The 21953-nt window shown below is 37.5% G+C and overlaps 1 long non-coding RNA gene across 1 annotated transcript; it reads right to left on the minus strand.

Annotated features, from left to right (window-relative positions):
* Positions 1 to 8648: 8648 nt before the first annotated feature.
* Positions 8649 to 9842, minus strand: LOC139084338 (uncharacterized). Its single transcript, XR_011541686.1, has 2 exons — positions 9708 to 9842; positions 8649 to 8849 (listed from the first exon to the last, which is right to left on the minus strand). It is a non-coding gene; the product is annotated as an uncharacterized lncRNA (long non-coding RNA).
* Positions 9843 to 21953: the final 12111 nt, after the last annotated feature.

The following is a 21953-nucleotide window of genomic DNA, read 5'->3' on the forward strand; positions in this document are numbered from 1 at the left end:
AATTCAGCATATCTGGAGCGAAGGCTGTACTGGAGAGTGTGAAGAGTATAAGATTGGATGGAAGGATTCGACAGACCAAGTGGGATCACAGAGGCTATGCATAAGGAGTAAGAAACGGAGAAACTCATGGCTAAAGGCAAGAAGACCATACGAGAGACTCACAAGAGCCCAGGGAAGAGACTGGCGGCTGCCTAGAGTACAGCAGAAGCAGGGAGGAGAAAGGGGTCAGACTGAATAGACAGATGGTGAGTGGACAAAGAGTGGAGAGGATTGGGGAGGTACTGAAGGCGGTGAATGAAGTAGACCAGAATGAATCCTTGATTTATAACCCAAGCACCTGGGCATAAATTAGTACCACAAGCTAACACAATGAAGGGAGTTGCCTTCCCAGACTCTGCCCTTAGGCCTTTGAGGGTTTCACGTGAGTCTTTAAGAGATGCTTGTGTCTAGTGAATGCTTAAGAAATCAATGTCTAGTCATTGGAAACGTCTCTGAGAGAAGCACACAACTGTCTTTGGGCAACATAAGATGTTTGGCTCCTTTCCCCAGGTAGCACATAAGTTTCCCTTTTCTCCAACCCGTGTAAATATATAGGAAAAATCCAAGAGCATAGGTTTCCTCTTTAGATTCTGGGCCAGAAAATCCAGCAACTTACTTTGAAAGATGTAACATCCTTTTTTTGTGAGACATTCAAATTGCTTTGCATACACGATCAGATAGTCAGATCAGCTCCATGAATTGGGCCAGGGAACAACTTATCCCGATCTTTAAAAGGTAAGGAGAGGTTTAAGAGACTTACTGGATTGCTCGAAGCAGAAGCTCAGCTCTGAAGACAGCTTGGTGCATGTAAGCCCACCCGCCGGATGGCTCCGTGACAGGGTGGACGCTGAAGTTGACTGATACTCAAGACAGCTTGAGCTCTTAGAGTCTTAGTTCACGTATGAACAATGAGCTTAGACCTGAAAAGGGGAATTGAAGAGGTATTTTTTCAAGGCAGGCAGTTTATTCTTATTTCTTTATAAGCTTTTCTTCTGACCTGTGCTTTTCTGTAGACAAGAATCCCAAGGTGATGTTCAAGATCAAAGAAATATCCACAGTATATTTGGCAGAAATGTTTACTGAATAAAAGTGCTTTTGTGTTATCCATTATCCCATATTCTACCTGTCCTCAGATAATCTTATATTTTATAATTTTATATCTAAGTCATCTCATCTAGTTTCTGCTGATGAACATATCTGTGAAACCCAGTCTTTTTCCCTGAATTCCAGATGCACGTATGGAATTGCTTATGCGGTTCTTGGAGGACTAACAGGCCTCTCGAAATTTGTATATTCACAACTAAGTTACTTGTATTCTTTCTATTCCAGTTTTGCTCCTCCTACAGCCTTCTGCAAATAGTTAATTGAAGTTCTGATCTTCCTGTTGCTTAGGTCAAAATCTTGGAGTCATCCGCAATGCCTCACCTTTACTCAGGCCCAAAGTTGGGTTTTTGAGGACCTCCCCATCCCCCACCAATTACACTTTGAAATCTATTTGTATTCTGTCACTCCCACCACCTCCACTGCCTCACCAGTTCAAATCATCAACATTCTTGCCTGAAAAATTGTAATTGCCTTCTAACTCGTCATCCGGATCCCATCTTGCCTCTGAATCTATTCCCAACATAGCAGCCGAGGCATTCTGTTAAAATGTGGCAGCATATTATGCCTTCACTTAGGCTTCCAGTGCCTTTTCTTCTCATCTAAAATAAAAGATGGGCCAGCCCGTGGCCTAGTGGTTAAATTCGCATGCTCCGCTTCAGAGGCCTGAGGTTTGCGGGTTCAGATCCCGGGTGTGGACCTACTCACTGCTCATCAAGCCGTGCTGAGATGGCATCCCACGTACAAACTAGAGGAAGATTGGCACAGATGTTAGCTCAGGGCCAATTTTCCTCACCAAAAAAAAAAAAGGGTCAAAATCATTACCATGACTCAAAAGATCCTATTTGATCTGGCCCTACCACTGCCCATCTAAATTTTCTCCTCCTACATTTTTTCTAGCCCATTCCTTTCTGTCCACATGTGACTCCTTCACACACAAGGCAGACTCTTGCCTCAGGACCTTTGCACTTGCAGTTCAAGTGCCTGAAATGATATCCTTCAGACATTTACATGACTTCATCCCTCACATCCTTCAGGTCATCACTTTTCCTTGAGGCCTTCCCAAACTACCTGCTTTAAAATCAGAACCGTTATTCCTATATACGCTATCCGCCTTGCCTGCTTAATTTTTCCCCTTGGCTCTTATTACTACATATATACTTCACATATATTTTATTTCTTTTTCTTATTTATTTTCTTGCACATTAGAATTTAAACACCATGAGACAGAGATACTGTCTATTTTGTTAATGGTTTAACACGTGGTAATCATTCAAGAACTATTTATTGAATGAATAAAAGGTTATACATTTATACTTAATAGAAGGACTTAGAATTTTGTAAAATATATTTGTCGATTTTAAGACACCTCATCATGGAAGAATGGTTGCAGTCACGGCATCAACCCATGAAAAGATACATGTCTATTTCATCTGTCAAGTTGAATGCTATAAAATTGCTAATATTCAATGTTGTTTTTTAAAATTTTTTAGTAAAATTGGTCACTTTTTTTCTCAGTGCTGATTGCTTTTCTCATTTCACTGCCTGACAGTTTATAAATATAATTCCCCAATTCTGAAATTTATAATGTAAATGGCTATTGGTTTCTTTAGTTAAAGGACAAAAAAATGCCATCAGTTACCCAGAACTGAACTACTTTATGATCAGCTGTCCCTCGGGCGGCATATGTGAATTCGATGCTGACACTCAGCTCGGTAGAGAAAAGCTCAGGGCTCCGCTCTGCCATTACAGCATCGTGAAAAGATGATCACGTAATCAACATTTTTTTTTTTTTACTTTTTCAAAAAGGGAAAATCAATATCATCTGAAGATTTTGAAATATTTGGTTAAGTTCTCATTTTTCCTTTTTATCATTGTAATCCCTTTTCAAGTAGATTTCTCCTGAGCAATGTCAACTCTTTTACATTAACCAAAACTCTGCAGCTTATTTCCATTCACAGAAAAATTTTTAAAGAGAAAAGAAAGAGCAAGTCACAGTGCTGTTTTCTTTTTGAGTGAACGATAATTAGTAGTGAGTTTGACACTGTGAAATAAAATCTAGTAAGTTAGTGACTACATGTAAGTCATTTCTACTATTTATTTCTCTCCTACTTTAAAAGTCATTTGGGCTAATCTTATTTAATCTATTTCTATGCTTCTGGCATTCTTGAGAGAAATTCCACTCAAAGTGGCCAATGAGGAACAGGCAACGAGGAAAAGACATCCATGGGGAGGTAGCTTAGGTCCGATGCTGTGATAGGAATGGGATGTTGAAACTTGTGATGTTGTCAAAATTGTGCTAGTCCTTTTCCATAATAACGCTCTTGTAGGGTAACATTTTACTATCCCCATTTTATAGATAAATCACCTAAGCTGCTTGTCCCACAAAATATATTTTTTTGTTTTATACTTGTATGTGTGTATATATATATATATATATGCACATACACACATGTATAGATACATGTTCATACATACAAAGGTATGCATATACAAAAATAACTTCCCTTATGGCAAAAGTGATTTAAATTAGCTTTAAAAGCTTTAAGGCAGTAAGCATTGGTTGAAATTGGAACGCAGTTTCATGGGATAACACCATGCTTCGTCTTCTAAATCGTGCCTAACGCCTCAGGCACATGAGAGTATGCAAGCGAGTCATTAAGTGTTGTGAAGGATTTGTCTTTCCTCCATCCCAAAAAGTTTAAGTAGGTAGAGTTTCTAATGTGGTCAAAGAACCAAAACAGACATCATTTTTCCTCCTAGTGGGAGTAAAATAATTTTAAGAGGCTCTTATCTCTCCGTTAAGCCATAATAGTTTCAGCACAGTGACTCCTGGGAGACTCTTGACTTCATAGAGAAACTCGTCTCCTTAACATTTTGTCCTTAAGGTGACATATTTTCTCCTCTCATGGTTCCTTCAGTTGTTATCTCTGTAGTTTAGAAACCTCTCGATTTCTTTTTTTCATTGATTTTATGACGGGATTTTCTTTCTTTGCTTTGTTCTGCCCCCGCAAAGGAAACAGCGAATCAATCTGAGCAAAGTCACCTTCTTTCAGGTTTCTGCTACTTAGATCCGAATTTTCTTCACATTGCATTCTCTTCACATGTTTTGCTGCACAGACTGGTAGAAGCAGGTGGAGGGGAAGGAAGGAAAAGAAGAGAAGGGAAGAAAGAAAAAATAAAGTAACCCTCTTATGATTTCTATAAATTAAAGGAGCCACATTAATCTATTTCTTTTGATGTGGGCTTTTGTGAACAGGGTTTTCAAATAAAATATTATAGCTATGTGTATTAAACGGCCTCTTAAATGTCAAATATAACATTAAATTATAATGTGTCTAGCATATATTTTTGTATTAAAGTTATTTCATGTACTGGCTATATTTCAGCTGTTACCAAAAGCAGAATCTCCAATAAAGCTTATATGTATAACTTTTTAATTTAATTTAATTTTATTCTTAAAGTTGGCACCTGAGATTTGTAACAGTGGCTGCTCAGCAAAGCAGCAGTTGAGGAATGAAGCTCTTGCACTTCCTACGGAATTCTAGCAACGGTGAAAAACCAACCCAGTGTTAAATGTCATCAAATTTCAAGCCAATGTAAGTAGACTAATTTCTGAAACACCAATTATGTAGTGACTCTAAAGAAGAACTTCAGATAAGCTAAGGTTTATAAAGTGAATTTTGCATTGTAAATCTTATCACCTGCATGGGAGAATTTGGTATTAGAATTGAGAATCTGGAGTTGAGTTTGAGTTTTCATTCTGCCACTTTGCAGAGTATCTATTCTTGAAAAAACAAATTTCTTGGCATCAATTTTATCAAATAAGAAATAAAACCACATAACAGTTATACTTGCTGTATTGGAATTTGCCAACATTAAAAATCAAGTACATTGTACATTCAATCAGAAACATTATACAATACATGGTAATATGTCAGTGACCTTCTAGCAGATATGAGCTAAACATTTATTTGAAATTTACTTACTTTTTATCTAAAAAAGATTTTGAGGTAATTGAACTCAAAGATATGTCAACAGTACCAAAATAATCATCAGCTCTCTTCCAAGGGCAACATAACTGACTTGAAATTGAAGATAAATAATCAAAGTACTTTATAAGCTGTAAAGGTCTATAAATGTGCACCAATGTTTTCATTAGTTATTATCATCATAACTTCTGTTTCATGACTCCTCCACCAATGCGATAATGGGGTACCCAGGTCCTTGTATAATTTCTCCCTGAAGTATTTCTGGAATAACTTGGATGTCACTTGATGACTGGACTTTCCCTTCTTTGCTGCCTTTAGCTCTCTTTTGTAGAGTAGGCACTGTGTTGATGCATTAGACATCTCAAGGGGCACCAACCAAAGGGCACCATATAATGAACTGTCCAAACCACCTCTCTCCATTTTTGTCATACGTTCTTTCTCAGGAATATGAAGCCAGTGCTGTTTGCTTCCCAGTGTATTGAATATAGTTTTAAACAAAATGGCTATTGCTGTTTCTTTGTTGTTGTTTTCCTTACCAAGCCTTCTCCCAGCCCCTAAATAACTCATATGTGATCCCACAGAGGACTTTACGGGGAGCCACTCTCAGTGAGAAACCCACACAGTATTCTAAATGGCCCCTCTGAACAGACAACTAAGTCTCTTTAGTAGTTAATTCTCATCTGAGAAAGTTCCTGTTTCCCTTAGGATTGACAGCCTTTTCAGAAGCTGCCTCACAAGTAAAGATTTCTAATTGACATCATCCACCAGTTTTTCTAAAATAGCTGACCTTCAGCATTGGAAACCTCTTAGGCTCAATCTTTCCTAACCACGTAACAGTGCTAATAACAAAATCAGAAAAATCCTTCAGGGATGCACTACAGAATACATTTTGTTATATTGACCAAGTGCATGTTGAGGATAGTTAGGGTTCCTTTCAATGTAACCTTTCCTGTGGGTTATGAAATTGTCATAAATTAAACCACGCTAAAGGAAAGAAACTCATGCCTGGGGCCCACTGGCCAGGCTGTAACCCCAACTGGAATAGGCCAAAGCATTACTTGAAGGATTTGCAGACAGCGAGAAGATTGTTTGGACTAGCAGCAGACCTAGGATTGGAAGGTCAGAATGTGAAATCTGACTAAACATGGACTATGAATCTGCCCCATTCTATCCTGCTTAGACTATGTCAAATTTCATGGCCTCCATTTATTCACCTGATAAATATAAAGAATGCTGAATGTTCAATCCATCTGTAGGGACACTGGATGGAAGATAGAGTGACAAGTTTTCTTCTGATGTGTGATAGAATTTTCAAAAGAATGCTAACTTAACACCAATGCGTTAGTCTTAATATACCGATATGGTAACTAATATTAACGTACCAATATATTAAATGATGTTTAATATAACTTGTTTTTAAAATAATAAAATATATATGATAATTTTAAACTGATGTCATTTGATGTCATTTGATGACTGTATTATAAGAAGAAAATTCCTGGGAATGGACAGCTTTAGAATTACATTTCTATTTTTCAAACTCTAACTTCGCAAAACAGAGCCACTGTAGAAAAGGCGACTAGGAGAATAGATAGAATTAGAAAGAAGAAGGCATCAACATTATATAAAACTAGAAACTCCCGTAACATGTTCTGGACTCTCACTGCCTTAACCATTGGCAGATAGACTAATGTCCCCTGTCGAAATTGCTGCACCTTTAGATATCATCAATAAAGGTCTAATTTTCCTTATTTGTAATGTTTGGCAAATGGATTATATTGGTGATTCCCAAAGTGTGTTAAGAGGAACACTAGCCCTATAAGATGTATCAGCCAAAATGGTTTAGACATTAAATAAAATATTTGCATCTTAAAGCTATACAATATGCATTCACATTCAGTCCTAAAATATTTGAGAAATAATGAAGTCGAGAAACCAACTTGTATTTGATTTACCCAGTTTTCCTTCAAAGTTTTTTGCCAAGTAATCCTTTTCTAGATGTAATATCGATTAACACAGTTAGTTGAACCTGTAGGTATTCCAGCCATAATTTGTCACCATTGTAATTTTAGTACAAGCTTCCTCAAGGGCCAGCACCGGCATTCGCTTTTCTGACGATTTTTCTGTCCCACCCACTCTGGGCTCCCCCAACCCATCCTCTTGTGCCAGAGATCTTTGCCTGCCTGCCTTGCAGGAAAGAAGTACTGCGGATTAATCCCCTCAACCCTCAAACCTTGTCTAACAAGGGGTGTGCACAAATCCTTCAGGTCCCTCACATTCTCTGTGGTGCATTTTACACTGACTTTCACAGTTTCCCATGAGACATTAACCTCCATTCACCCCCAACAGTACAGCTGGCTTGCAAAGGTCATCTTTATTGGTTGCCTTTTCTCAAGTCTCCACCACTGGTGCTTCTTTCACATTATAAACAAGCTACTTGCACTTGAATCCTTGCCTTAGGGTATAACTCTAGGAAACTCAAACGGCGACACATATTTTGAAAACTGGGTGCTTCCTGCTCTACTTTTCAATGACCCAAATATCTGAACAATTACTTCTGACAGCCTCTGAACACAAATCTCCAGGTTTCTGCATCCCAGGCTCTTCCATTGTGTCATTCTCCTCTTCATATATTTTAAAAAGTTAAATTTTGCTGACATTCCATCCTAGATATTTAGCTTCTGGGTCTTTTTAAAGTCTGTCAAAGCAAATATTGCACTGGACAGTGAAACAGGCAAGGAAGTCTTTATTCCAGACTATTTTAATGGGAGGGAAAGAGTGAGACAACTCCGCTGAGACAAAAGTTGGGAAGGCTCTTAAGTGCTGGGGTGAACTAGTGAAAAGGTACCTGATGCTGTTAGAGAGTGTTGGTCAACAGGATGCAGAAGGCACACTGAGTTAATCCTGGATTTGTAGCTGCTTTTCTCTATGATCATGCTATTTGTATATGCTAATTGATGTCCATCCAGGTTAGGTTCCTACTTCCACAAAGACTGGGAGATAGAGGCACTATTTCTTTCAATGTTTACATTTCAAAAATATGGTTCCCAGTTCCTTGAGGAAGACCTTGGCTTGATTGAAACACTAGTAAGAGGCTGGGAGAAGATTTACATACATTTCAAAGGGCAGAGAAAGGATAGGCAATTGCAAGCTTTCTAAAATAATTGTTTTAAGAAAAGAGAGTTGAGGGGGCTATCACCAGGAAGAAGGCTGTCAAGCTGAGGGAAATATCAAGGCCATCTTGGTCAATCCCATTAATAAACATCCAAGGATGTGCTTTCCTCTCCCCTCTTACGCAAGGTGGAAGATAGTGTAAGAGTTGTCCAGATTTGTTCCTCATTAATTGTGTGATCCTGGGACCCTTACATAACATCTCTGAGTCTCATTTATAAAAAGATGGTAGCAATCATACCTTCTTCAGAATCTTTGTAAAGATCAAAGGAAATAATGCAGCTAAAGTTCTTGACATAACGTAGTAGTCGGCTAGAGCAGCCATAACAAAATACACAGACTAGATGGCTTACAAAACAGAACTTTATTTACTCCCAATTCTTGGGGCTAGGAGTCCAAGATCAAAGTGCTGGCAGCGTTGGTTTCTGGTGAGACCCTTTTTCCTAGCTTGTAGACGGCCATCTTCTCACTGTGTCCTCACATGGCTTTTCTCTCTCTATGTGGGCATCCTTGGTGTCACTTCCTCTTCTTTTAAGAGTGCCAGACCTATTGGATTAAGGTTCAACCCTTATGACCTCATTTAACCATAACTACTTCCTAAAGGCCCCATTTCCAAAAAATAGTCACACAGTGGAGTTAGGGCTTCAACTTAAAAATTTTTTGGGGTGGGGGGACACAATTTGGTCCATAACAAATAGTTTCTGGATCATAATAAGAAACCAGTAACTACTAATTATTAATAATAAGCATACAACAACTGGAAGCTTTGAATAAAAGATACTTTTAGTAGTGTGTCAAGGAGGTTTGCAAAGCACAGAGCATGAGCTCATTGGAGGCAGGCAGCTCTGTCCCTAAAGTAGAGATATAACTAATTTGCTTACCTGTCATGATCAAGAAAACTTATTTCTAAAAATTCTTTGGCCAGTGCCTCTTTGAGTTGATAAGTTTTACACTGATTTAGCGGGCTATTTTCTTATGCTCCAAAATTATTCCGGAGAAATAAGTTTGTAAAGAAAAAAATTTCTATCAAATTTGTATTTTAAAGTTAGACTGAAAAAACTAAATAACTTCATGAATTAGCCTGAAATAAAAGAAGAACCTCAGTAGATCCACTCTGGGTTTTAACTACATGTCATATTGATTATGGAAGTAAATACAGACAGAATAGAGAATTGGCTTTGGGTGATATATTTGAAAGTAAAACTATAACCACAAAATATGTTTAAGTCAAAAAAAATGCTTTCATAGGAACAAATCTTTAGAGAAGGGATAGTGGGAGGTATTTCAGGAAAAGCAAAGTTGAAAATGAAAATTTTCTCATAGAAAATTGCCTTGAGTAATCAATTTCTTTTTTGTTAATATCATATTTGGGAATTTCCAACTTGTACCATTAGAGCAACTTACATGACTTTTAAATCCTTTGAAAAGTACAGTTCCACAGTCTTTTCAGGCATGGCTCTGTCTTGTGTCAGGATCAGGGAATTCCAGATGTTTAATAATACAATCAGAAAAGTGAATTATGTGCTGACATTCCCAGAGTCCCTGATGGGTTAAATGGAAATTGCTAAGGTTGAATATTTACCAGCTCTTCCGCCATTCATGCTGACCTAGTGAATTCAGTAACCCCTGCCTGAACTCATTGTCCTGAGTCTGAGCCACTCAGCAGTTTTTGATGTTAACATAATGTCACAGATATTATTGACTTTGTAATCTTTGTCAAATTGATAGCATGAAGCAAACATTACAGAATAACATAACGTGACAGAGTCAAGGATTCTTGTATGATGCATGAGGCAGAAGGGTGCCTCAAATCTTCTTTACAATAATGTCCCTACAAACCCTTGCTGGGAAATCTGTAGCATGTGGGGAATCTTCCAGGTTGTTACCTTTAGGGCTTCAAGTGGGTGTATGGAGAGGGGGTGGGGAAGAGATTTGACTTGTTCACTGCCTCCCAGATTCCAACTCTGATAAATCCTCTTCTTCCTTACAATAGAAAGAAAACAAAAAGAGTCTGGGAGAATAAGGAATGAGAAACAAGACTAAAAGGGAAAAAAAGTGTTATGGTGTACTAGAGCAGAATTAAGGGCACCCAAAATCTGGACCACTGACCCGCCTCACTTCTTATGTCCTCTGGAGTTGTTTATTCCATTAACTAAATTAATTAAGCACTTCAAAGTCTCCTTGAATGCTGATCAATCAACAAAATTTTCAGAGCGCCTACATTAATCTCTGAGGAAGCATCAAATTTGATTAATACTTCTTGTCACATTCACACACATGCACATAGAGACACATGCACACACACATATACACACTACTAAAGTATTATTTTGGCATGTTAATGTTAAGTCTCACTCTCAGAAGCATTCTCACAACCCTTTTATTTAAAATTCACAAGATCTTTGAGAAATAGGTATTATTTTTTGCTCAATTTTATGGGTGAAGAAGCTGTGACTTAGAATGTCTGTTACTTGACTATAGTCCCCAGACTAATGAATGACAAGTACAATACTTTAATCCACTTCTGTCTGAGTCCAGAGCCACTACAGGGAGATGGGAGAGTTCAGCTATTAAGAGAAAAACTCTTGATCAAATGGCGTATCTCAGATTCTGAATGTACTAAGTACAATCTTGAGAAACTTTAGCACATTAGCTCCTTTCTTTGCCTGTTTCCCCTTCTGTGATTTGAAGATAATATATTTTTTACCTCACGGGAGCGTCGTAACAATTAAATAAGTTTATGTATGTAAAGTGCTCAGAACAATGCCTGGTGTGCAGTATACGTCCAGTCAGTGTTAGTCACGAAGATGATAAAGATTATGATGATGATGATATAGAAAACTACGATTCCTAAATAGTCTACCAGTCACTGAAGTTCAGCTGAAATCTACCACACGCAGATCTAACCCATCAGAAGCAATTAGTGTCCTCCAGGTTGGAGAAACATGGGTTTCCCCTGACTCTCTCAGTTTCCCCTCTTCTTCTTGATTTAGCACTTCTCTCTGTTTTTCTCTTTCTCTTTCTTCCCTCTGCCACCTCTCTCTCTGTCTCTCTCTGTCTCTCAGACACACAAACACAAAGCCTTGTTTATTTCAAATTAGTCTATAATAGTAACTAATGTGACATTTTATAAGCAACCCAGATAACCTAGAGCAACTGAAAAAGCGAATTAAAAAGGTTAGAGGGAAGTGACACTGTAATAATGTCATAACAAAGGGACAAAATGGCTCTGAGTGGTAGGGAACATCACTGAGGAAGTAATTTTGTTTCAGGTCGTTTAAAAAGACAAACAGAGGTCATTCTGAAAGAGTGTAATTGATTCAAATTTTGTATTTGCCTAAGGCCTTACCAATACCAGAGCTATTTTACTTCTAGCACACACAATTGCACTTGGTCATTGACTTTCTCCACCAGACTGAACCCCAAATGAATTCTGACTGTTTCCAAAATTAAAGCTTGCAGTCAAAAAACGAAGTTATGCTACATTACAGAAAATGCGATTGTTTCAGTGTCTGAAGACAAGGCCAGGGTTTGCGGGTGGAAATGGGGCTCTAAAGAACCATTACATCAGTACAGGAAGGAGTTAGGGTCATTAACAGTTCATAGTTAATAGAATAAGCTTGTAGTCACTGTATTTCAGTGCTGTCTACAACAACCAAGTCATGTTGGGATTAGCAGGAAACAAATTATGTGGCATCTAACGCTGAAGTTGCTTGGAGAAGAGGGTCGATGATGCATTTACCTTATCACAATTAAGTCTAGCGCTCTGCATTTCTCCATGTCTGCGAACTAAACTCATGCGTGTAAGTGTAAAGTACGAAAGGGACCTGTAAATGCAGAGAGGGGTCAAACACACTAAGACGCTGAAAAAGCAGCAGTGGGAAGCCCAGAAAGTGCTCAGAATTTAGTCAGAGCCCAGGTGTCTGGTCACTATCACCAGTTAAGCGTGAGCTCTGTGCCGAGTCAAAAATTCTTCAAACTCTACTGCCCTGATTGGTAAAATGCTAGCAATAAATTCTAACTTGCAGTTCTCATGGGAATTAGATGTGATTTAATTCATAAAAGTGCTTTGTGAGGTTTAACGATTCTACATATAGCTGGAACTCCTTTAATTTTTATTCACATTACTTCTGCTGTCTTTATGCTATAGATCTCAGCTAGAGTTCAGGAATATTTGGTGATACTTACAGGGATAAAAGAAAACATTATGTCACCAGTTTTTTCCCAGGAGAAGAAAGCCAAAAAAAAAAAAAAAAAAAAAAGCAAAACACAAATAATTGAGGAAAAAAGCAGAGAAGAATTTAAAATATCACTCTTAGGATTGGTGGCCAGTTTTACGTAGCAGAAGATAATGAAAAATAGGAGCAAATAACATCACCCTGTTTGTGCAAACTTTATTTTTATCATTAATGGGGGTGTGTGTGTGTGTGTATGTGTGTTTGTGTAGTCACCATCTATGGTCTGGAAACAGTATTTTATATGCTTTCGTGAATAAATGGGAATGCTCTAGAGAATGAACTGGGCTAAGGGTTTGAAGAAATAAATTCTTGGTTTATTTTCGGGGTTAATTTGAATAATATTTAATCTCACACTGCTCAAAATCTTCAATGACAAGAATAAGAAAATTAGCCATGCCAAATGATCTCAAAAAGTCATTCAAACTTTAAAATTACACAATATTATGAAATTGCTTCTCAACTAACATGGGGCTCATATCAACGATGTTTTCATTACCTCAATTTATTCATAAGATGGCATCCCGCATTTCTGCAGCTGAAAGTGAACTTCGATCTCCACACTTTTGATTATTGAAAAACCTCTCTAAAAAAATAGAACAGAGAGTAAAATTCACATTTTATAGATGAAGAAATTAAGCAAAACTAATCAAACAACATGACGATACGCTTCATTTTTGTAAATCATGGTGTGCCAAGTTGTCCATAACCATTTACAGGACTAAGGTTCTTGCTTCATTCCAAAATGTTGTCTACCAAAATATTGGTGAGGATTTAGCTCAAGTGAGTAGAACACAAAGGAATCTGAGATTGGAGGTTTGGGCTTCATTAAAGCTAGTAGTTTCTCTGAATTCCAGTTCCCTGGGCTCAATGTCAGTCATTCTTAATATTCACACTATTGGGAAGCATCATGATCAACAGAAAGCAGAGCATAATTCTGCTCACATTCACCACCTACTATTGGAAAACGAAGTTAAAATGTACAATTTCTTGGATCAGAGTTTGTATCTCTGTGCTTGAAGGTGAACTGAAATGCAGGCTTCTCTCTCTGACATTTTGCCTTCTCCTGGGTCTGAGTGTAAGGATGCTGTTTTCTCATACTTTCTGTAGGATAAGTAAAGGGACCCAGTGAGGCTAACAGAGCCAGGATCTCTGGTTGGACACTTAAACTTTTATTTACTAACCAATAAAGAGCTTTGATTTGATGAGCATTCTTTTCAGAGGATCACTACTTGACATGAGAATCTTAAGACCAAAATTAAGTAAAATAGAATTTACTTTTCTCTCAAACTCAGTGTAAGGAAAAAAAGCGTACTTTTCTAATGTTCATTTCTGATAATAAATGATTAATAGTCATCCGGGAACAAAAAGTTATGTAAATGTAATCCACATATAAGCAAGTTTAAGAGTTAAACTCTCAGTGGGGCTAGTGAAAGCGTGTTAGAACAGTTGCTACTATTTATGGGATGTTTGTTGGGAAGTGGGGGTGAGCAAATGGTGACACAAGGGGAAGACTTTAAATAATGAGAAATATCTTCCAGGACAGAATACTTCATAAGAATTTTTTATTATTAGCAGATTAGAGTCAGTTGGGAAGATCCGTAAACCCTACTCACCACAGCCCATCTATGAGCAGAAGCCATGTACAGACATTTTCAAGGGTCGGTGTAGGCAGAAAGGATAAAGGAAGTGATCAGAGAGCACAAACTGAGCTTCACAGGGTTAGCCAGAGTTGTTTAAAGACAAAAAAGAACAATAATACCTAAAGAAATCAAGACACAATGGATAATTTCTCTACGAGGCAGAAAGGCTTTATACTGTAAAGGCTAAACTCTGATCTGGATCAGGTTGACTCTCAATAGTCCAATGTTTTGAGGAGAGAAATATGGGTACAAGGGATTATAAATGCGGGTCATAGAAACTGATTCTAAAGACAGCGTTCTATCCCATCCAAGGAACATATTTTGCTGCACATTTCTCACTGAATACATCCAAGACTACCAATAGATGATATAAAGATGTGTAGACATATAGATATAGATAGATAGAAATGGGATGTAAGTAGCTTAAAAAGATTAGAGATTAGATAGTGGGTGGTAAAGGTGAAGGACGAGAATGAAAACATAACCTAAGAATGTGAGGCTGCTGCTTAATGGAAATGGAGTGGGTCCTGGAGACAGGTAGCCTGGGTTCCCTTGCAGTCTACGGCACTACGTTCATAACCCTGGGCAAGTTATGGACTCCCTGGAGCCTCTTTGTACTTTTCTGTAAAACAGAGACCATATTTACCGTCTGTGATTATTGTGAATATTAGAAGTAATATATCCAATATGCCTAGCAGTGCCTCACATAAAGTAAATCCCCAATAAATGGCAGTGGCAGTTGTGTTTATTACACTCCTGTTAGCCCCATGTGACACTGCATGACCTTAACAAGAGAAGAGAGCTGAATGACAGGTTCTGATGGCTAAATAAATGTTTCTATGTACAGGAGGAGAGAGAGAATAAGGAAAAACAGACTGGATGTATCAGAATAGGTAGGTTCCATTTCAAAGCACTCAAGGAATGAGCAATTAAAAGAAGAAACTCTTATCCATTTGTGTTGAAAAAACAGACGAACTTGGAAAGTGACATTTGCAACCTTAAAGAGCCTGCTCACTTCAACCTCGCTGTTTTACGGTTTGGAATTTGGGTCACGGAAAAGACGCTCTTTGAGATTTAGCTCCATGTTTCCAATTAGTAAACGGTTCCTGAAATATTACGATTCCAATTCGGGGAGATTAAAATGATGATTCATAGATCTTTTTCCCATTTCTAATAATAAAGAATGACTGGTACGTTTTTTAGTTAAAATAAACAATAGATGAACAAAACAATGAGAATATAAATAATCTATTTAAAGCAAATTCTACTATTTCTTCAGGAGATGAGTTTTCTGTTTGCATTCCGTTCAGCACCACGCACAGCGTCTTGGCAATTATTGAGCGTATGGGCATTGAAAGAGAAATAAAAAAGACAAAGCATAAGAATCGTATAATATGTTAGGCACTGCCTGTCTGAGAACTTTAAAAAATGGAGTGAAAAATGAGACTTCTCTACTAATACAGAGAAAAAAATGAAAGTTTTACAGGTAAAAAAAAACAAGTCTAAATAAACAGTTTACATGTTTAAGATGTATGATAGGTATGAGAACATAATGGAGATTTTGACATTTTCTCTCAAGTTAGTAGAATATAGACTATACATAGCTTCCCTAATATTATGACATATGAATCTTATATACATATTTACCAGGCTTCCCTTGATATTGTGTGTGTGTATATATATTTGTGGCTAGACACCACTTCAGAGTTCAACTCAGATATCTCATTATTCTCTATTTAAATATGTGTGTTTAAAAGGCTGTTGCAACCTATAATAGGAAATGTAATACATTCTCTACTTTAGGGTAGATTTATCTTATCTTGAACAATAATTGTCTAATCAACAGTACTTACCATCGGAGCACTTCAGTATGGGTGAGTGATGAGCAATGAAGAATGCCAGGAAATCGAATATCCTCAAATAAGAATATATGTATAACATTGGTGGTAGGGCGTTGTGGAAGCCTGTGAGGAATCAGATAAAGACTGTGCTTAAATAGAAGTGATCTGGAATGCATTACAATTACTGTGAGCCTGTGATTAATTCCAGAGAAAGCAAGTGGGAAAAAAGAGCAAACAGATTTTATTTTCTCAGTTGAGCAAGGGATCAAGCTGAGAGAGATCAGTTAAGTCATTATTAGAAACACCTAGGCTATCATTACTGAAAAATAAAATAAGAGCCACTTGGCAAAGAGACTAGGAAGGAGGAGAGCAGAAGGTAGATAAAGAATCTGGCAGCAAGTTACAGCCAAATTGCTTTAACCGGATGCATCCTGAGTCTTAGGCTCCCCATTTCATTGTTTAGAGACCCATCAAAACATGGCTTGCCTTAGCCCACAGTTATACCAAATCTAATTTGAATGGTGGAGGAAGGAGGAAAATGTTATTATCAACGCAGACCTAGTGGAAACAGTAACAAATTGCATCCTCAGAGTTTAAACCCTTAAAATTATTTAATTGCATGTGCTCTTTATTTGGATTAGTATTATTGAATAAATGCATTTTTCAAAAATGTGCTTAATTTTCCTTTCTCATCAGGCATGCTTAAGGGGAAGCTTATTTCTACAAGCCATAATACATGCCACCCCCAATCCACCACCTGATAATTAACCTGAATTCCCTCATTCTAATTTCTGGAACCATAGAAGAAAAAGAGCTTCCTTTTTTTGTCTGTGAATTATGATAAAATTAATGGTAACATCCAAGGTTGGTTACATTAGTGATTCATTTAATATAACTTGAATTTGCTGAAACAAATTTAATCTGAGTCTTGTTCCACTTTGGATTTTCCTCTTGTCAATAATGATCTGAAATTACAGAATGACATTGCTATATTGAGATCTGGGCCCTCTCCACGGGATCCAAGTTTTACCTTTGATCTTACAAAAATTGAAATTCAAACCACAGCTGTCAATTTATTGAGCTGAAAAAATGTAAGAAAGAGCAAATGTACAATGAAATAAAAAACAGGATAAATTAGTTCAGACATTGAGATTAATGACTTACTTTCTTAGCTAAATCATAAAGACCATTTCACAAAATTACGAGTAGAGACGCTTTTCTTCTGGCCATACAGGAAAGTAAAATATGTTATTCTTACTTTAAAATTTAAGTAGAGATAAAATTTAGATTTTTCTAACTATAGTATTTGGATCTTTTATTAAGCTTAGGTTTACAAGTCAAAGATGATAGAGGACATTCTCATTTTACAGCGCCATCTTCCCCTTTCTACTTAAATAGCTATCATTTAATAGGTTAGAGTGTGTCAATAAACGACACTAATGAAGAAATACAGCTATACAATGTTGAAGTTAAGAACTTGTTTTAAGAGACAAGCAGATGCGTGTTTGAATTCTGCTTTTTCCACTTAATATCTTTTTGACTTTGAAAAGTTTTTTTTTTTCTTTTTTTTTGCTGGGAAAGAGTCACCCTGAGCTAACATCTGTTGCCAATCTTCCTCTCTCTCTCTTCTTTTTTCCCACCCCAAAGGCCCAGTGCATAGTCGTATACGTTAGTTGTAAGTCCTAGTTTTCCTATGTGAGCTGTTGCCACAGCGTGGCTGCTGACAGATGACTGGTGCAGTTCTGCTGCTGGGAACTGAACCTGGGCTGCCAAAGCGGTGACAGTGCCAAACTTTAACCACTAGGCCATCAGGCCTGGCTCGAAAAGTTTTTTTTGTAAATCCTTGAGGATTAGATTTTCGTATTTAAAATGAAATTAATAAAAACAAGGCTATTGTGAAAAGCGGATGAGCCATATTTGCAGCGTTTACCGCTGAATATTGCACATACTAAGAAGCAGGCTCTAAGTCGTCACTCCTCCTTCTCCTTCCCTTTTGTTCCTTCTGCTTTTCCTTCTCTCTCATCGCCTTTGTAATATCATCATCAATTGTCTTAGCATCCATTTAATTGAATGAAAGCTCAGTCAATCCCATGTTTGTTTCATACAGCTGGGTAGATCAAATGGTTAAATGTGTTGAATGAGCTGTATTGATTCCAGATTCCAGTGTCTAGTGATCTTATTTACTGTAGGTCAGAATGTAGAAAATTCTTTCAGAAATAAAAATGAGTACATTGATACAGCCAATATGATTTTTTGTCCAACTAATTGATCAATTTAATAACCAAAAATGAAATATTATAATGAAGATTCTATTCACCATGGATGTTTTTGTGGTCTCTAATTCAAGTTTTTTCTGTTATCAAATATTCATATTTTCTACTTTCATTTTATAAATTTGACTTCATACTTGGATGTTATACATTGATGTTCACCAATGAGTATAACGTATATGAATACTTAGGATATTTTGGGAAAATATAATCAATTTAAGTATATGGCCCATGGTGATAGAGGTCAATCTAGACAGATAACTCATTTGTTCCATCCATTGTTACTTTGGGCTGTGTGACCAAAGACAGTGTTGCCTCATGGAAATCATTCAACTTCAAATTTAATTCTGGATCTGATACTAAATTATAGGGTTAGCCTTCAGGTGGCATTTAACTTCCAGGACTTATATACTTCCTCTATGAAATCTTTATGACACTATTATTAATTCTGAGGCAGTTACAAGGATTTTAATCTGGAAAATAAAGATTGTTGGAGAGATAATAATCATGAAATGAAGAATTATAGTTTTTGGTTTTTGGGTTATAAGAGGTTCTAATTCTAAAGCTTGATCAATGCACTAGAAAATATTTATATCTATGTCTATATCTACATCTAATCTTTGTGTCTATACTCCCACACACACATAATCTATGTATCTCTGTGGCCAGTTTGACTTTTGTTACACAAATGCAATTTTACTTATCCAGAATATAAAATAATGAGATAAACTAAGTCACTAATGAAAGACCAAATAATTTGTATTATTGTCTAACTTTTTAATTGATTGATTCCAATTCTGAGTAATATGGAAAAACAGTGTATGGTTTTTGAAGATCTAATCCATATTGTGGCCTGATCACTCTTGTTGTAAGATTGGTCCTGAGCTAACTTCTGTTGCCAATCTTCCCCTTTTTTTTTCCCCTCCCCAAAGCCCCAGTACATAGCTGTACGCCCTTCTAGTTCTTCTATGTGGGGTGCCACCACAGCGTGGCTTGATGAGCAGTGTGTAGGTCCACATCCAGGATCCAAACTGGTGAACCCCGCACCACCAAAGAGGAGCATGTGAACTTAACCACTATGCCACTGGGCCGGCCCCCATGTGCTGTTCTTAAATTCTCATGAAAGTATATTAAACATTTTCCAACATCTGTTTACACTCTTTTTATCCTTGATTGGGATCAAGAAGGTTTCTATACCTTACCATTTGCTGATCCTTGATAGAAAACCCAAACCAAACAATTTTTAAAAAATTCTTTTTCTCTTCTTCTCCCTAAAACCCCCTGGTACGTATTTGTATATTCTAGTTGTAGGTCCTTCTGGCTGAGCTATGTTGGACCCTGCCTTAGCATGGCTTGATGAGCAGTGCCAGGTCCGTGCCCAGGATCTGAACCGGTGAAACCCTGGGCTGCTGAAGTGGAGCATGCAAACTTAACCACTCGGCCTCTGGGCTGGCCCCCCCAAACCAATCAATTTTTGAAGCCAAAATGGCATTTAATTCAGAAATAGTGGTCTGAGAACTACCATATGCATTGTGTTGACCAAACCAACTTTCAAAGTGAACTTGAATTATGGAGATACTGTCAGTGACCAAAAACACTTTTGTCACACTCATTGTCCCATCAGTGCAATGCAGGTGATTCAACAAAGTTATCACAAGAAGTCCTCGGCACTATTTGATAACTGGGTGTATAGGCAGAGCTGCAGAATTTCCTCCCAATATATAAATTTATGTCAACTTCCAACCAAGACATTTTTTATTACCAGAATTGTTTGCAATGCTATGATTGCTTCTTAATATGTCATAAATTACTTATAACTATGCTCACAGTAACAAAGTGCTTATTCACTGATACCAATTATTTCCCCTTAATCTTGTCATATGAATGCTGTTCTGTGTAAGGTGTCCTAAATTAACAACTAACTGTAATTAAAGTGTAATGAAAATATATTACATTGTCAAGATTGTGATCATTTTGGTCTAACACAAGGACAATACAGTACTATTGGTATGAGAATGCAATGCTCAAATATTTAGGTCTTCAAAATTTTCTCAGTGCATTTAAAAGGATTGGCATTTTGAAACCATTTGTTTAGAATTACAATAGGTATTAACCTCACTCAAAAAAAATACTCGAAATAGATGTTTATGAAATAGTTTTCAGTAGACATTTATTTTATATAAGGAATAAAGAATGGAAGAATCCAGTAATTTATTCTTAGTGAGAATAAAAGCTTCAAGTCACCTTTTACCTTTAGGCTAATTATATCTCAATTAGGTCATTAAGCCATAAAAATGAATAGTACTGAAATTCATTAAAAACACATTAAGAGAGTAATGTCAGCATCATAGCAGAGTGAGTTCTCCCAGTGATCTTTCCCCTCCATGATACACTAAAAAAGGCATTCATACTCCAACAGAGGACATCCAGACAACACAAAAGTTGTCTGAGACACCCATGCAGCCATACGTTGGAGGGTGGAGAAGCTGAGCCCCACTTGGAGGAGGTGGAACAGGGTAAGAGAAAATTTCACTCCCTCCTCAAAAGACTGTGATCCAGGACTGTGTGTGGCATCTGAGAGGGAAGGAAGGGGGGAGGAGATGCCCGTTCATGGGAACATCAAGGATTCCCAAGGTCCTTCACAGCCTAGGGGGAAGCCCCATACTGGAGTGAAAGCTATCACTGAGGGTGACCTCATCAAACCAACACCCCTGGAGAGCAGATACTGAGAGCAGAGTGAGTAAGCCTGTGAGAGCACGCAGAAGAAAGCAACCCTCCCCCTGACCCACCCAGTGCCAGCTCCAGTACCAGGGATCACAGCAGAACACAGAGGGCTCAGAATACACTGCTCTTGACCCCCAACCAGTGGTGATAGGTGGTAACAGTGACCAAATAATACCAGGATACAAAAGAACAAAGCCATACCCTCTAGCAGTATCAAAAATTACATTAAATCTCCAGACCAGACAGAAAATGACAAGTATCCAGAAATCAGTCCTGAAGACACAGAACTATGTGATGTAAATGACAGAGAATTCAAAATAGCTATCATCAAAAAACTCAGTGAGTGGGCCAGCCCCATGGCCGAGTGGTTAAGTTCACGTGCTCCACTTTGGCAGCACAGGGTAACGCCAGTTTGAATCCTGGGCACAGACATGGCACCACTCATCAGGACATGCTGAGGTGGCATCCCACATGCCATGAGTAGAAGGACCTACAACTAAAAATACACAACTATGTACTGTGGGGCTTTGGGGAGAAAAAGGAAAAAGTAAATAAATAAATAAAAAACTCAACGAGTTAATAGAGAATGTAGAGAAACAATTCAATGAGTTCAGGAGCTACTGCACAAAAGAGATTGAAATTATAAAGAAGAATCAATCAGAAATATTGGAGATGAAAGACTCAATCAATGAAATAAAACAAAATGTGGATTCCCTGAATGCTTGAGTGGGCATCATAGTGGAGCAAATCAGCATAATTGAGGATAGACATATTAAAATACTCCAGATAGAGGAGGAGAGAGAAATAAGACTAAAAAGAAATGAAGAAAGTCTCCAAAAAATATCTGACTCAGTTAGGAAATGCAACGTAAGAATTATAGTTATTTCAATAGGAGAATGGAGCAGAAAGCTTGTTCAAAGAATAATAGCAGAGAACT

The sequence above is a fragment of the Equus przewalskii genome, chromosome 6 (assembly GCF_037783145.1).
Source record: "Equus przewalskii isolate Varuska chromosome 6, EquPr2, whole genome shotgun sequence".
Taxonomy (NCBI): Eukaryota; Metazoa; Chordata; class Mammalia; order Perissodactyla; family Equidae; genus Equus; species Equus przewalskii.